Source organism: Phacochoerus africanus, chromosome 2, assembly GCF_016906955.1.
Source record: "Phacochoerus africanus isolate WHEZ1 chromosome 2, ROS_Pafr_v1, whole genome shotgun sequence".
NCBI lineage: Eukaryota > Metazoa > Chordata > Mammalia > Artiodactyla > Suidae > Phacochoerus > Phacochoerus africanus.
In genome coordinates this window covers 73,859,319-73,876,803 of record NC_062545.1, presented here as the reverse complement: position 1 = coordinate 73,876,803, position 17,485 = coordinate 73,859,319, and the positions used below count along the sequence as shown (strand labels likewise).

General features: G+C 39.9%; 1 protein-coding gene across 20 annotated transcripts in view; it reads left to right on the top strand.

The window, feature by feature from the left end:
- SCML4 (Scm polycomb group protein like 4) overlaps positions 1–17,485 on the top strand; it is a 122,741-nt gene that overhangs the window by 50,219 nt on the left and 55,037 nt on the right. The gene's annotated exons all lie outside the window — the stretch shown is intronic.

The window sequence follows — 17,485 nt, the reverse complement described above, 5'->3', positions numbered from 1 at the left end:
ACCCCTGGTTGTGCCGACTGTACCACAGGTGTGTGCTGATTGACATTTGTCATCTCTTGCCTGGTGCCGTCCCAAGCTGCTCTGTCAATCACCTCTGTGCCCCTGCAACATGCGGGCTTTCTGGTCCAGGTATGGGCACAAGCCTTTAAGACTCAAGCACAGCCAACAGAGGCTGTGACATTTAACCCCTTCTCTGAGTCTTGAGAATAACATGAGTGAGTTGCAGGCAGAAAAAGAAGGGTGTAACTGGCATTTGGATGTCAGTGCTGCACAGTTCATGGGTCGTATTGTCTCCCAGGGCCTACCTGGCCTGTCTCTGGGCCCTAGCATGTTCACGCCTGTGAGAGCATCATTTTACGGCCTTGTTGCCCGCTTCTCATCCCCAAAAGAAGCAAAGATCTCTTAACGTTGTATTTTCTCTGAAGAGCCACACTCTGACTTCCATTAAAACAGCCTTCTTCATTATCTCAGAACATTTATATCTCAGTTTGAAGTATCTGCTGTTGATTTAGGTTCTCAGTTCAGAGATTCTCCAGGGTGGTCTCAACAAGTAGATTTCCCTTATATTTTGTGACTAAAGGGGCCATCAAGGTGTTTTTAAAGAGATAAAGAGAGGGTCTGCTCCAGGGACAAACCCTAGCTTCCATTCTGCCAACAGAGCCAATTATAATGGCTCCAAATAGTGATATTTTTAGCTTCTGTATCTTTCTGATTTAAGCAGGAAGAAAAAAGTGCTGGGTTTTTAAGGTAGCCATTTATCTCCAGTACATAATCATGATAATCATAAATACTAATAGTGATAATATAAATAACACTTATTGATGAGTACTTTTATATTTGAGGCTCTGGGCCTAAGCGCTTTATATGTGTTTTCTTTTTTGATCCTTGATAGTTTGATAGTGAGAGGAGTCAGAAAAACTACAAGAATTAGGCATGAATTAACCATGCCCCACAGCCTGAGGCCACATGCTAATAGGCTAACAGCCATCTATACCTCAGCAAACTCTTTACATTATTGTTTGGAACAGTAATGATGTTTTCTGATTCAAAAAAAGGGTAGATGATTTCCTGTCTGCTCTGTTTAATGAGCTAAGAAAAGTGCAACATGCTCTAGAAAGAATATCATCCTTGAAATATTAAAAGCAAATGGTTAAAATGTTCTAAAATGATGGTGATTGTATCACTCTGCATTTAAATTCAGGTGCTTTAACACAACCGAATACCAGCCGCTTAAGGAAGATAAAAACTAATCTCTCTCTCATGTTATTGTCTAGGAAGGCTATCTGGGGCTGATAAAGTGGTTCCATTGTGTTGGGGACCCAGGCTCCTTCTACATTGTTGCTGTGATATCTTAACACAGAGTCTCTGCTTCATGTTCTAAAATGGCTCTTCCAGTTTCTATCACCCCACTAGTCCAGTCAGCAGAATGGGGACAGAGGCAGTGGAGGGCAGCGCAATTCCCCTTTAAGGGCAAAACCCTCAATGTTGCACACACCTTTACACTTGTGTCCCACTGGCCAGAACCAAGTCACTTGGCCACACATAACTCCACAGGAGGCAGGAAAATATAGTGCTGGGTGAACAGATGATGAGCTAAAGCTCAAGAATTCCATTAATAAAGGAAGAAGGGAGCATGGATATTTGAGCACAACCAGCAGCCTCTGCTTCATACTTAAAGGACAGTTCTTCTGTTAACGGGAAAATTCACTTTATAAAGAAAGTAATTTTCTAATGACCATGGGTAATCAGTGTTTTTCCTCCTTTCTAATTATCATCTTCTTCCCCCCAAAAGTATGTGTTCTTGGCACTGTGTAACAAGAATGTCAAGTTTGTAAAAATCTCAATTAAGAGAATGTTCAAACTTAAGTAGAAAAGTTTTGTTTGTTTCAACTTGTTTAAAGCTTCTTTCTGAAATGTATTTTCATTAGAACTGTTGAACTGGCTTCAATACTTCTTTGATTATCCAGATCTTATACCACTTTAGAATCGTATTTATGAACATTAAATGTAGCCTAATAACATGGAAATGATGGATGATACCTAACCCTTCCTGTGCCTGTTTTCAAGTGCTGATGGTTGGGAATAAAGTACCACCTGCACCCTGTGGGGGGAAATGATTACACAGGCACAAAGAATGGGTCATTTCCTGAGGCTGAACAGTGTGCAGCACCTAGGGAAGGGCTTGTTTCTCCTGGGGTCTTCTGTGGTCCTCTGCTCCCTCCACAGGGCTGGAGCAGGCATCTGAGGTGAGGCTCAGCAGTGGTTCTGGGGCACTGGTATCTGCTGAATGTTTCCTGACCAGCCTTCAAAGTGTAACTCTGACATGAATATATATATATTTTTGCTTATGTTAAGGAGTAAAAGAAACATAAACAGTGAAATTTGTATGTTGGACTTCACTCATTTGTCATAAATGTGATGAATTCTTTGCTAAATTGGATAATACCTTGTGAAAAAAAAATTTTCAGTTTTTTTTGGTGTGTGTGCTATTCATGGTGTAACAGCTACAGACACGACACACTATTAAGTTTGATTTGCATTTTTAATATTTTCTCTATCACTCTGTTAAGTCTATATGTCAACAAAACAGTAAACCCAGCCCTGTTTGTAGCATTTGCCAATTGCTAAGGTGTAAATATTTTCAACACGGCCAATTTCCAGGTACCAATGTTACATCCCCCAAAATGGGGTTGGTAAAAGATGTGCAGCAGCACACATTTGCATTTATATTTCCACACAGATGCAACAGGAAATAATTAGAAAGTGATGAGTTTTAAGTACCTATTACCTTTGTTTTTAGTGTGTTTATTTAATTAATACTCTCCATATACACTTCAATAATAAATACTCTCCATATACACTTAATAATCACTGTTTAACAAACAACTTGCAATATTCCTAAAAATTTAACAATCATCTCTTGTGAACCAGTGTAAGCTGCTCCAGCTCCCCACTGCTCTGACCTCTGCTATACAAAGAATACCTGTAACTGCATGTCTCATGTCCCCCCTTCATCTGCAGGTCTGACCCCATGCCTGCTGATGCATAGAACTTGGCCCCCTCACTAATTTCTATAAAGAAACTCAATCACAGCAAGCATTCCTTGAAATGTGTGGTCTCTACTAAAGATCACTGGGATCACAGGGTGGAGTGAACAGCATTCCATTAATAATTCTCATTATTATGAATGGATCTGTTTCCCTCAATTCCACTTTATCTAATGATAGTTGTTTTTTAATTTTAAAATATTTTAAAATAATTTTAGATTTACAGAAGAGATGCAAAGATTTCCCGTATGCCCTTCACCCAGTTCCCTCTAATGTTCCACTACTGTCCTTTTTCTGCTCTAAGATTCAATACAAGAGAGCACATTACTGAACTAAATTGTCGTTTTTTTCCTTAGTCTCCTCTGATCTCTGATAGTTTTTCAGCCTTTCTTTGTCTTTCATGACCTTGACACTTGTTTTGTGTCAAGGTTACAGATTTTTAGGAAGAAAACTGCAGAGGTGAAGAAGACTTCTCATTGCCTTATATCAGGAGGTACATGATATCAACATGAATTATCACTCGTGATTTTAACCTTCCATACTTGGTTAAGATCGTGCCTATCAGGTTTCTCCACTGTAAAGTTACCATTTTTCTCTTTCCATATACTATTCCTTAAAAATGATCACTAGGTTCAATCAACTTTCAAAGAAAGAGAAATTAAATTAAGCTGGACCTCCTGAAGGGCAGTGTGTCAAATAACTTGTAGACATGCATTAAAACCATCGCAGTAACTAATAAATATTTGGAGGAGATACTTTGATATATCCTGTTTTTCTTAAAAGTTTCACCCACTAGTTTTTGCCTTTATCATGATAGTGGTTTCTGCTTTCTTTTTTTTTTTCTTCCACCTGTCTCCTGGTACCCATGGAGTACCAGGAGCACTGTCCTCATTCTTTTCAGCCCCACCCAGGCAGCATAGTACCACCACCATTGCCCCCTGCTCCCAACACACACACAGCCTGTGCTATACTTCACCAGTTTCACTACCTCTTTGGGCCCAGGGGAGAATCTGAATCCAACACAGACTTGGTGGGAGAAAGCTCCAGCATCCTCATCCTTTCTTTTAAAATGCACAAGAGAGGTGGACCATTCCTCTGCCACCTCTGAGCATCCGCTACTGTCTTCATTGTGACAGAATATGGCACAATGAAGACAGAATATGGTATAGGGGTAATTTTATTTTCCTAGGGAAGATTTAGTGCAAAGATCATTTTACTAGGATTTCAGATTTGACTGAAGGGCCGGTCGCCAAAGCAGATCTCAAGGCCAAAGAATACTGGTCCCTCCATACTTTGTGTGTTTAATCTCTCCCAAGAGAAGGAAGAAAAAGGTGTGGATAGACCCAGAAACAGGCTGACTCCTCAGAATGGAATTAGGTCATTGGCCACAAACTTCTTGTTGTTGGAGCTGATTTGCATTTCCAACAGGCAAGTTTTTAGACTAAAGTCTGAGGTTAAACACAATGAGGTATTCAGTTTCCCCCACTCTGCTCCCCACAGCATCTCCTCAGAACCTTGAGGGAGTTTTGTGTGAAGAGTATGAGCCTAATGAAGGAATGTTCTCCCAAAAAAGCTATGGGCAGGGACATAGACAAAGCTATCCTCAAAAGAGGTGGGAGGGAAAAGAGGGGAAAACATGATGCTAAAAAATAGAATCTGGTATATTAGTTTCCTAGAGCTGCTGTAGACAAAAATATAAGAAATTGGATGACTTATTAGGAATTTTTAAATTTACTTATTTTTGATTGAAGTATTATTGATTTACAGTGTTATACTGTTAGTTTCAGGTATAGAGCAAAGTGATTCTCTCTCTCTCTCTCTCTCTCTCACACACACACACACACACACACACACCTATTTTTTTTTTCAGATTGTTTTCCATTATAGGTCATTACAAGGTTGAACACAGTTTCTTGTGCTATACAGTAGGTCCTTGTTTATTTTATATATAGTAGTGTGTATGTGTTCATCACAAATTCCTAATTTATCCCTCCTTGCCCTTTCCCCTTTGGTAACCATAAGTTTGTTTTCTATGTCTGTGAGCCTTTTTGTTTTGTAAATAAGTTCATTTGTACCATTTTAAAAAATTCCACATATAAATGATATCATATTATATTTATTTGTCTTTCTCAGTCTGACTTAGGTAGTTTGATAATGTGTAGATCCATCCATGTTGTTGCAAATGACATTATTTCATTCTTTTCATGAGTAGTATTTCATTGTGTATATATACCACATTTTTGTCTATTCATTTGTCGATGGAACAATAGAAATTTATCATCTCACAGTTCTGCAGGCTGGAAGTCTGAGATCAATGTTGGTCTGGTTGGTTCCTTTGGAGGGCTGTGAGGGAGGACCTGTTACAGGTCTCTCCTAGCTTCAGGTGACTTTGGGTGTTCTTTGGCTTGTGGACTGCATTCTCCCTGGGTTTTCACATTATCTTCCCTCTGTACATGTCTATCTCTGTATCCAAATTTCCCGTTTTTATAAGAACACAATCATATTGGGTTAGGGCCCGCTCTAATGACCTCATCCTAACTTGATCATTGGCAAAGATTTCCCAATAAAGTCATATTCATAGGTACTGGGGGTTAGGACTTCACCATCTTTTGAGGAGGATGCATTTTATTTATTTATTGTCTTTGCCATTTCTAGGGCCACTCCTGCGGCATATGGAGGTTACTAGGCAAGGGGTAGAATTGGAGCTGTAGCCGCTGGCCTATGCTAGAGCCACACCAACTCGGGATCCGAGCCGTGTCTGCAGCCTGCACCATAGCTCATGGCATCCATGGATCCTTAACCCACTGAGCAAGGCCAGGGATCAAACCTGCACCCTCATGGTTCTTAGATTCGTTAACCACTGAGCCACGACAGGAACTCCGAGGAGGATGCATTTTAATCCATAGCATCCAGTATAATAATCTTCATCTTTTAACTAGTCATTTGGTCTATATTTAAAGTAATTATTGATAAATTTGGGTTTAAATCTATATTTTATTTTGTGCGTTCTATTTGTCCCAGTGGTTCTATGTTCCTTTTACCTGTCTTTCATGTCCTCTTTTGGATTTTCAAGTACGTAATTCTTTCTTTTCTATTCCTTGAAGTTTAAGCACTGTTTTCTATTGTATTGCTCTAGAAATTACACCATGCTTGCATGCTAGAGTTTTCTGCAGTTAACCTTACCTTTGTTTCTTCCTAGATGATACAAGGACCTTAGGATACTTTAACTCCATTTGTCTCCCTGACTTGAATATTATTACTGTTATGCATTTTAATTCTTTTTGCCTTTTGAATCCCTCAAAACAATTATTTTTATTTTGTATTGTCCTTTTCATTCAGATTCATCTTCTTAGTTACCATTTTAAAAAATTCTTCATTCTTTTTTTGCATATCAGACCTTCTACCTGAGATCACTTTCCACTTGCCTGCAGTACCTCTTTTACAAGTCCCTTTAATAAGCTCCTCTTGTGATAAATCTTCTTAGCTTTTTTTTTTTAACTAAATTTTTTTTTGTCTTTTCTAGGGCTGCTCCCGCGGCATATGGAGGTTCCCAGGCTAGGGGTCCAATCGGAGCTGTAGCCACTGGCCTACACCAGAGCCACAGCAACACGGGATCTGAGCCGCATCTGCGACCTACACCACAGCTCACAGCAATGCTGGATTCTTAACCCACTGAGCAAGGGCGGGAATTGAACCTGCAACCTCATAGTTCCTAGTCGGATTTGTTAACCACTGCGCCACAACAGGAACTCCTAAATCCTCTTAGCTTTTGTTATCTGGAAGTATCTTTATTTAATCTTTATTTTTGGAAAAAACATTTTTGCTGGGTATAGAATTCTATGTTGATAGTTATTTCCTTGCATAACATAGAAGACCTTATTCCACTTGTCTTTGGGGGGCCATTTTTGTAAAGAACTTAGATATCCATCTAGCTTATTTGAAAGTTCCCTGGAAGGTTTTGTATTTTTAAGCTAATTTTAATATCTTTTCTTTGTCTTTGGTGTTGTACAGTTTTGTTCTGTTGTGTCTACCTGTGGATTTCTTTTTTATTCATCTTATTTAGGGTTTATTTGGCTTCCTGAATCTCTGAATTAGAATTCTCATCATCTCTGAAAAATTCTTAGTTATTATTATCTTTTCAAATATGACCTCTATTCCATTCTCTCTGAACTCTAATGTTAAAACTTTTCAAATTTGCCATGTCTTATAACCTCCCCTCCATAGTTTTTATCTCTTTATCTCTATGCTACTTTTGGTTAATTTTTTTGATGCATATTCTAGCTCACTAATTCTTTCTTTAGCTATGTTTTGTATGCTGTTAAATCTATCCATTTAGTTTTAACTTTAATTATTGTATTTTTCATCTATAGAAGTTAAACTTGGTTCTTTTACAAATTTGCTCTGCTATTTTTTATGGTTTTCTATTCTCCAGAGATATTTTCACATTTCATACTATGTGTATCTTTATACATAGTATCACAATTGTTTTTATAAGTCTGATAATTGAAATATCTTAAATATTTCTGGGGTTTTATTGCTATGTGTTTTTATTGCCCATTTTTGCTTTTGTTCCTTGCTTCCTTGTATGTTTGGGCTATTATTCATTGCATTTGAAAATTTATTTGAGGGACTTCTTTGAGGCTTTTCTCCAGAGATGATTTGTGTTTGCTTTTCTAGGTATCTGGGAGCACTGCCAGATTGGGTAATTTTTAAACTAACTTCACAGCCTGAAAGTTTCTTGGTCACCCAACAGACTTATGGCAATATCTTCTCAGGGATTCTGCACAGCCCCTCCTCCAGTGTCAAGGAAACATTTCTTAGAGTCAGGTGTGGGTAGGGTAGGGCAAGATATGTTTATAACTGGCTTAACCTTGCCCTGAGGTTGTAGTCCTTTGGGTGAGCCCTGGGATCCATGGCAATTTCAAGGCCTAGTTTCACCTATACTTTGGCCCAATTAATCCTTGTATGTTGTTAACTCCTCCATATTTTTACTAATCTTATGTTCTTTACTTTATTAACGGTTGTTTTCAGTTGATCCAAATAACCTAGTTTTCTACATTCCCAGAAACAGAACTCCAAAGTAATTTAGGATGCACATTTTTTTTTCTGATCAATATTTAAAATATGGCACTGACACTGGCTTTATTTCAAACTCTTTAATGTTTTCAAAAGTAGTCTAATGCAAGATACACAACATTATGAGTTGGAAGAGAACTTAGGAACCAACAACTCTGCCCCAATTTAATGGCTTTGGAAGATAAAGCCCAGAGGCACTGAGTGGGTTGCTCAGAGTACCATGTGAGTTGGTGGCAGAACCAGGATTAGAACCCCAGTCCTCCCTGAGGCCTGTATTCTCACCACTCCCCTGCAGCTCATTGGGCAATGTGAAATCATGTCAGTTCTTAGTGTCCATTTCCCAGATGAAGAAATATAGATGCGCAACAAAGATTTGTGAAGATGTGATCTCAAGTGGATAAGTGTAGAAAATATAGATGGGTCCTAGGAGAAAGATGGGCAAGTCCCCTTCCCTGCTATGGCTACCTGAACAAGAAACTGAAAACTCATTTGTATATCTGGAACTTCTAATAATAGAATTATAATACTATCAGGAATAATGATAATAAACACTTATTCTCCCTTTGCACTAGCCCTATGTAAAATGTTTACCTTTCATTCTTGCCATATCCTGTGAGAAGGTGTTATTATCTTGCAGACGAGGAAAGGCAGGCTTTGAAAGGTTAAGCAATGAGACTTAGGACAGGGTTACTGAATGGCTGAGCTGTACTTTGAACTTAGATCCAAAAGCTAGTGCCCCATTGTATGTATCCACTGCCACCCCAAACTTATATTTATTTATTTTATTTCTATTTTATTTTATTTTGCTTTTTATGACCATACCAGCAGCATATGGAAGTTCCCAGGCTAGGGGGTCTAATCAGAGCTACAGCTTCTGGCCTATACCACAGCCATAGCAATGTGAGATCTTAGCTACATCTGCGATCTACACCACAGCTCATGGCAATGCTGGATCCTTAACTCACTGAGCGAGGCCAGGGATTGAACCCACAACCTCGTGGTTCCTAATTGGATTCGTTTCTGCTGCACCACCACGGGAACTCCCAAACTTATTTTTAAATTTTCCTTTGTTGCTTCATCCTCTGCTGATGTGCAGGAAGGCTCTACACATCTTTATATTCCCCCAACAACATTCTCTATCCTCCATTTACCAACCTCTTACCGTCAATCTAACAAATACTATTTGGTTAGTACTTCTGTTTCTGACACACTTCCATAATTCCAGAAAAATACTTGAATTTTACATCAGCTGACTCCTTCTCCTTTAGTGTCCTTTAGTGTGTCCTGGCCACACATCTCAGTTTGCAAACAAACCCTTCCCAACTCTTTGCAGTGATTCTCTAGCAAATGTCTTAGAGAAGGTCTTCCCCTGAAGGCAGCAGGAGCAAGAAACCCTCCGGGCCCTTATTTTGGACACGTGAATGGAAAAGAAAGATGAGCTGATCCCAGACTCCCCAGCCCCTTTGGTGGAGACTCCAGCTGGCAGGGGCCGCCTCTACCCTTCTGCTTCATCCCCCCACAATACTTTAACAAGGCAAAGCACAGCCATTGGCAACCATGCCCTGGATGAAGAGTCATGACAACTGTTTGATTGAGGTTTTGAATTTCAGGTAAAGGTACCAACTTTGCCAGCATCTGTATAGGCTGTTGGCTTTGGAGGCCAAGGATTAGCTCCTGTATGTCAGAGCAATGCATCCTGGGCAGCAAATCTTCTTCTAGTCTTATGCTGCCAAGAAAGAGGCCTCTCCTATCTCCTTCCTTTTCATTTTACCCAGTTTATTCTGCCAGATTCTGTTTTTAATATTTTAAAAATAAACCATGTTTTAGAATAGTTTTAGATTTAGAGAATCATTGCAAAGATACAGAGAATTCTCATATACCTGACACCCAGTTCCCTGTTGTTAACATCTTACATTACTGTGGTATATTTGTCACAGCTAGTGAACAAATAATAATACTTTAGTGTTAAAGATGTCCTTATTTTATTTGCATTCAGTAGTTTTTCCCTACTGTGTTCCAGGACCCATCCAGGATACCTCATCACCTTTAGTCATCCTGTCTTCTTAAGCGTCTCTGGGCTGTGAAAGTTTCTTAGATTTTCCTTGTTCTTGATGACATTTGAACTTTTGAGGAGTATTGGTCAAGTATTTTGTAAAATGTTCTGCAGTTTGGGTTTGTCTGAAGTTTATACCATAATTAGACTGGGGTTATGGATCTTTGGAGAGAAAAATCTCAGAGGTAAGCTGCCATTTCCATCACATTGTATCAAGAGTGTGTACTATTGGAGTTCCCGTCATGGCACTGTGGAAACGAATGCGACTAGGAGCCATGAGGTTGCAGGTTCGATCCCTAGCCTCATTCAGTGGGTTAAGGATCCAGTGTTGCCGTGAGCTGTGGTGTAGGTCGCAGATATGGCTCAGATCTGGCATTGCTGTGGCTCTGGCATAGGCTAGCAGCTGAAGCTCTGATTAGCCCCTAGTCTGGGAACCTCCATATGTTGTGGATGCAGCCCTAAAAAGACAAAAGACAAAAGACAAAAAAAAAAGAAAAAGAAAAAAAAGAAACGAGCGTGTACTATTGACATGGTTTATCACTGTGTATGGCGACCTGGATCCCCTGGCTAAGGTGATGTTTGACAGGTTTTTCCACTATAAAGTTACTTTTTTCCTCAGGAAGGAAGTCACTGCATGTGGCCCACACTTAAGGAGTGAGGAGTTATGCTCCACAATGAAATTTTTATGCACGGAAAATTTGTCTATTCTCCCCAATGTCTTTACATAGTCACTCATTTATGTGAGTATGGAGTCATGGATATTCATGGTATACTTTGAATTATAATCCATTATTACATTCTTTGTTGCTCACGAAGTTCCAGGTTTGGCCACTGAAAGCTTTTTCAGTTGACTCCTGTGTCCCTGTGACCTACCCCTCTCGTGTGTGTGTGTGTGTGTGTGTGTGTGTGTGTGTGCGCGCGTGTTTTAGTTTAGTACTTTCTTACCTTCTGGCACAGTAAGATGATCAGAGTTCATCTTGTGTATTTCCTGACCTAGTCCTAGAATCAGCCATTTCTTTGAGAATACCTGATTCTTTTTATTGAAGAGTGGTATTAGAAATCAAGATAGCAGTTTTCTATTTTATTTTGTAATTTAAAAAACAAAACAAATAATTTAAGACAAATCAGCAATTATTTGTTTTGTTTTTTAAATGTTTTGTTTTTTAATTTAAGACAAATCAGCAATGACAAAAACAAATGCCAGAGAGTAGCTTGGATAGGCCGGGGCACATGGGGAGCTCCTCATGGCACACATGGGAGAGGCCACAGGGCTCCACATCACACCAAAGGAAGGTTTCTAGCCAGTGGGCTCACATCTGTTTTAGGGCCTTTATAAAATCATGGGTGATCCCCTTTTCTAGGATAGATTACTTTCAATTCTTTTTTTAATGAAAGTATAGTTGATTTACAATGTTGTGTTGTGATTCTTTATATTAAGCAATGAGATGGAAATTTCAGAATGCCAAATCAAAAGATATTCCTACTGATGATTTATTCTCTTGCCAAAAGAATATTTTTAAAAAAGCCATACTTGCATGAGATTCCTTCTTTGTTCAGAAGGCCCAGAAGTTGTTTTAGAGGTTGAATGAATACATCAGGTTTTTCCTGCAACCAGCTGATTTATTCTAATCCCTTTAATTGCTTCACCTGGGCAGAAATGATGGACAGATGTAACAGCCAATTATAATTATATTACTTTTGAAGGTGGGTTCAAAGGACAGATACCTCTCTAGTAAATATTAAAATGGTGAGCAAGAATTAGATGTTAGGGTTGTCGAGGTTTATGTGAACAGTAAATACTGTCTGGCTATCTGAGTCTTGGCTGCCATCATTGTCATCATCATTTTTGTAAGAAGGGATCACAGGATCTTTGTTAATTTACTTAAGACAATAGGAGGGAAAATGGTGACTTTTCAATCCTTTTCTTTCCACGACCAACATTGTTATCTGTGTGTTGGGAATTGGAGGGCTTTAAGCCTGTAAATGAGGATTTAGCTAAGGCTCTTCCAGAGCCTACTGCCCACAGTTCTTGGGGACTGTCACCACCAGCCTCTCCATCACAAGCTATGTGTTCCTAGAGATTCATTTCCGTGACTTTTGATTCATTTCTACATATCCCATTGTGCCCACAATCATCTCAGCAGCCACACTCCATTCCCCCATTTCTTTCACCCTCCTGTTTCCTTAATACATCACTCTCTGCCATTACACACAGCTTCCAGGATCATTGAGAAATAAGAAGCTCTCGGAAGTGGCCTTCTGTAAGCTCCCTCCTCCACATCTGCCCAGATCCAGACCCCCATATTTCTCCTTCCTTCCTGTTGCAGTAGATGAAAAGTCCTTGTTTATCTCTAAGACCATAGACCAGAGCCCAAACCCCCAGTTCACTAGATCTCATCCTCTCTCATCTACTCAGAGCCCTGATGCGTACAGTTCTTGGTGCACTTCCCTGTGTTATCAGTTTTTCCCTTTCCACTAGGTTATTTCCATCAGCTTTGGAATGTGTTTCTCCCATCTCAAAAACAAAAGCAAAAAAATCTTTTTAAAATTAAAAAATTCAGTTTTAATAAAAACCACATGGCATAAAACTGACAGTCTAACCATTTCTAAGTGTACAGTTTAGTAGGGTTAAGTATGTTCACTTCATTGTGCATCCAATCTCCAGAACATCTTTACCTTTCAAAACTGAAACTCAATCCTCATTAAACTACTCTCCATTTCCCCCTCCCTCTAGCCCCTGGCAACCACCATTCTACTTTCTGTTTCAGCACATTTGACTACTCTAGGTACCTCGTATAAGTGGAATTGGACAGTATTTGCCTTTTTGTGACTGGCTTATTTCTCTTAGCATAATGTCGTAAAGTTTCATCCACATTGTAGCGTGTATCAGAATTTTCTTTCTTTTTAAGGCTGAATAATATTTACTTGTATGTATATACATTTTTTAATCCACTTATCTCCTGATGGACATTTTGTAGTTGCTTCCATAGTGATAGTATGAATGGTATTGCTTTGAATATGAGTGAGTATACAAATATCCCTTGAAGACACTGCTTTTAATTCTTCTATATACTCAGAATTGGAATTGCTGGGTAATTCTATTTTTAGCTTTTTGAAGAATGCACCATTTTATGCATTCTGCACCATTTTACATTCCCACCAAATAGTGCACAAGGCTTGCAATTTTTCCACTTTCTTGTTAACATGTGTTATTTTCATTTTTTTGCTTTTTAGGACCGAACTCATGGCATATGGAGATTCCCAGGCTAGGAGTAGAATTGGAGCTACAGCTGCCAGCCTACACCACAGCCACAGAAACGTGGGATCTCAGCTGTGTCTGTGACCTACACCACAGCTCACAGCAATGCTGGATCCTTAAACCACTGAGTGAGGCCAGGAATTGAACCCACAACCTCATGGTTTCTAGTCAGATTTGTTTCTGCTGCACTACAATGGGAATGCCAACATGTGTTCTTTTTAATGAAAAATTTTTATAGTAGGTGAGGTGGTATCTCATTGTGGGGCAAAAAATCTTTTTTTTCCCACGTACATGTACACATTCTATTTTCTCACATTATCATGCTCCATCATAAGTGACTAGACAGAGTTCCCAGCACTATACAGCAGGATCTCATTGCTAATCCATTCCAAAGGCAATAGTTTGCATCTATTAACCCCAAGTTCCCAATCCACCCCACTCCCTCCCTCTTGGCAACCACAAATCAATTCTCCAAGTCCATGATTTTCTTTTCTGTGGAAAGGTTCATTTGTGCCATATTTTAGATTCCAGATATAAGTGACATCATATGGCATTTGTCTTTCTTTTGCTGACTTACTTCACTCAGGATGAGAGTCTCTAGTACCATCCATGTTGCTGCAAGTGGCATTATTTTGTTCTTTTTTATGGCCGAGTAGCAGTCCAGTGTGTGTGTGTGTGTGTGTGTGTGTGTGTGTGTGTGTGTGTGTATACATATATATATATATCACATCTTCCTAATCCAATCATTTGTCGATGGACATTTAGGTTGTTTCTATGTCTTTGCTATTGTGAATAGTGCTACAATGAACATGCAGGTGCATGTATCTTTTTCAAGAAAGTTTTGCCTGGATATATGCCCAAGAGTGGGATTGCTGGGTCATATGGTAGTTCTATGTATAGATTTCTAAGGTACCTCCACACTGTTCTCCATAATGGTCATACCAGCTTATATTCCCACCATCAGTGCAGGAGGGTTCCCTTTTCTCCACACCCCCTCCAGCATTTGTTATTTGTGGACTTATGAATGATGGCCATTCTGACTGGTGTGAGGTGGTATCTCGTGGTAGTTTTGATTTGCATTTCTGTAATAATCAGGAATGTTGACCATTTTCTCATGTGCTTTTTGGCCATCTGTACATCTTTCTTGGAAAAATGTCTATTCAGGTCTTTTCCCATTTTTCAATTGGGTTGTTGGCTTTTTTGCTGTTGAGTTGTATAAGTTGCTTGTATATTCTGGAGATTAAGTGTGGGGCAAAAATCTTTTAATCCTACTTTTCCTCTTGCTATGGCTAATTGGCCACTTCCCTTTAAGACAAGACTCCTTGAAAGAGTTGATTTTACTTCCTGATCTGAATGCCTCTCTTCCCTTTCTTTCTTTGTCTGCCTGTCTCTCTGTCTTTCTCTCTCTCTCTCTCTTTCTTTCTTTCTTTCTTTCTTTCTTTCTTTCTTTCTTTCTTTCTTTCTTTCTTTCTTTCTTTCTTTCTTTCTTTCTTTCTCTCTTTCTCTCTTTCTCTCTTTCTCTCTTTCTCTCTTTCTCTCTTTCTCTCTTTCTCTCTCTCTTTCTCTCTCTCTTTCTTTCTTTCTTTCCCTCTCTCATTCTCTCCCCCTCCTGCCCTTCTTTCTTTTCTTCCTCCCTTCCTCCCTTCCTTCCCTTCTTTCCTTCTTCATTTTTCTTTTCTTTTTTTTTGCTTTTTAGGGCTGCACCTAAAAAGGGGACATATGGAAGTTCCCAGGCTAGGGGCCAAATCAGAGCTGCAACTGCCAGCCTGCACCATAGCCATAGCACTGTGGGATCCAAGCCACATCTGCTACCTACACACAGCTCATGGCACTGCCAAATCCTAACCCACTGAGTGAGGCCAGGGATCGAGTCTGAATCCTCATGGATACTAGTTAGGTTCATTACCACTGAGCCACAATGGGAACCTCCCCCCCCCCCCATTATTTCTTGAGCTTATTCCAGCCAGGTTCTCATCCCACCCATGGCACTGTAACCTCTCTTGTTGAAAAATTGCTACATGGCCACTTCCTTGTCTGATCAGAGTATTTGACATGGTTAATCACTCTCTCCTCCTTCAAACACTTTCTCCATTTTGCTGCTGCAATGCCATACTTGCCCAGTTTTCTTTTCTCCCCACTAGATGTCTTTCCTGGTTTCTTTTGCTGGTTCCTCATCATCTCTCCAACCTTTTCATGTTGGAGTCTTGCAGGACTCAGGCTTGGGTCCTTCTCTTCTCCAGCTACACTCAATTCTCTGATGATTGATCTCATCCATCATCATGACCTTAAATATCAACATTTTACTAATGATTCCAAAATTAAATCTCTGTCTAGACTTTCCCCCAGAACTCCACCCTCCAGTGTATGTACCTGCCTACTTACTATCTGTACTTGGATCTAGGCTCTTAAACTTGACATGTCCAAAACTAATGTCTGATCTTCCTACTTCTCTCTACTCTCCCCTCCTCCCTCCTCCATCTCCTGACTCCCTGACCCAAAGTCTTGGAGTCATCTTTGACTACTTTCTTTCTCTCATATACCACATCCAGTGTGTTGGAAAGTCCTGCTGGTTCCACCTTTAAAATCTGTCCAAAATCTGTCTGCTTCTCATCACCTACATTACTATCATCCTGATCCAATTTACCATCCTTGCTCATCTGCTGTATATTAGTGGTCCTCTCACTTTTGTTTCTTTCATCTCTTCTCAACACAACCATCCGAAAGATTGTTAAGATGTCAGTTTAGATTCTGTAGTTGCTCTGCTCAAAAGAGCTTGGATCAAAAGTCAAAGAACTTGGCAAGCTGCATGGCTTTACCACTTCTGCAATTTCACTCTTGCCTCTTTAAAGTTTCACACTCTAGGTATGCTCCTGCCTCAGGACCTTTGCACTTAATGCTCTCATTCACTGGAATGTTCTTCCCTTAAACATTAGTATGACTTGCTGCCTCGCCTTCTTGAAACCTTTATGCAATATCACCCAAGAAGTGCCTTAACTGTCCCATTTCTATTTTCAAATTTCAGGCTGAAGTACAGCTCCTCAGTTCACTTTCCATGGCCTTCCCTCTCTTTTCAGCTTCAGCTCTTACCATCGTCTAACATACTACATCATTTTCTTGTTTATTCTATTTATTGTGTTTTCCCCCAACAGAAAGTCAGTTCCATGAGGGCAAAGATGTTTCTCATCTTTATTCATTATTATATCCCCAGCAGCAAGACTAGCATCCGGCTTGCAGTGTGCACTCAATACATATTTGTTGAATGAATGAATGAATGAATGTGGAATGTTAGATAACTATTTCTCCATGGTGATTATTATTATAATTATTATTATTACATCCTAAAAATCCAGGAAGCAAGTTAGGATATGAACGGGGACTGTATATATATTAATAACAGAATGTATACCCTTGCTACTCAAAGTGCAGTCCATGGACCAACAGCATTGGCACTGCCTGGGACCTTGTTAGAAATGCAGAATCTCAGGCCCTACCCCAGGCTTCCTGAATCAGAATCTGCATTTAACAAGACCCCTGCAGGTGATTAATGGCACCTTGAAGTTGAAAAGCGCTGGTGTTGAGCAGTGGTCCTTCATCTTATCTGTGTATTGGAATTATCTGAGTATCTTTAAAAATGCCTGATACCTGGGTCCCAGTCCCAGAGACTGACTTAAGTGGTCTGAAGGGGAGTGCAGACATAGGTCAGTGGTAAAGAGGTGAAGTGACTGACTCAGTATTTTTGTTTGTTTGTTTGTTTTGTCTTTTTGCTATTTCTTTGGGCCGCTCCCACGGCATATGGAGGTTCCCAGGCTAGGGGTCGAATTGGAGCTGTAGCGGCTGGCCTACGCCAGAGCCACAGCAACGCAGGATCCGAGCCTTATCTGCAACCTACACCACAGCTCACAGCAGCGCCGGATCCTTAACCCACTGAGCGAGGCCAGGGACTGAACCCGCAACCTCATGATTCCTAGTCGGATTCGTTAACCACTGCGCCACGACGAGAACTCCTGACTCAGTATTTTTGAATAGAGAGCTGAGATTAGAAACTTGCCT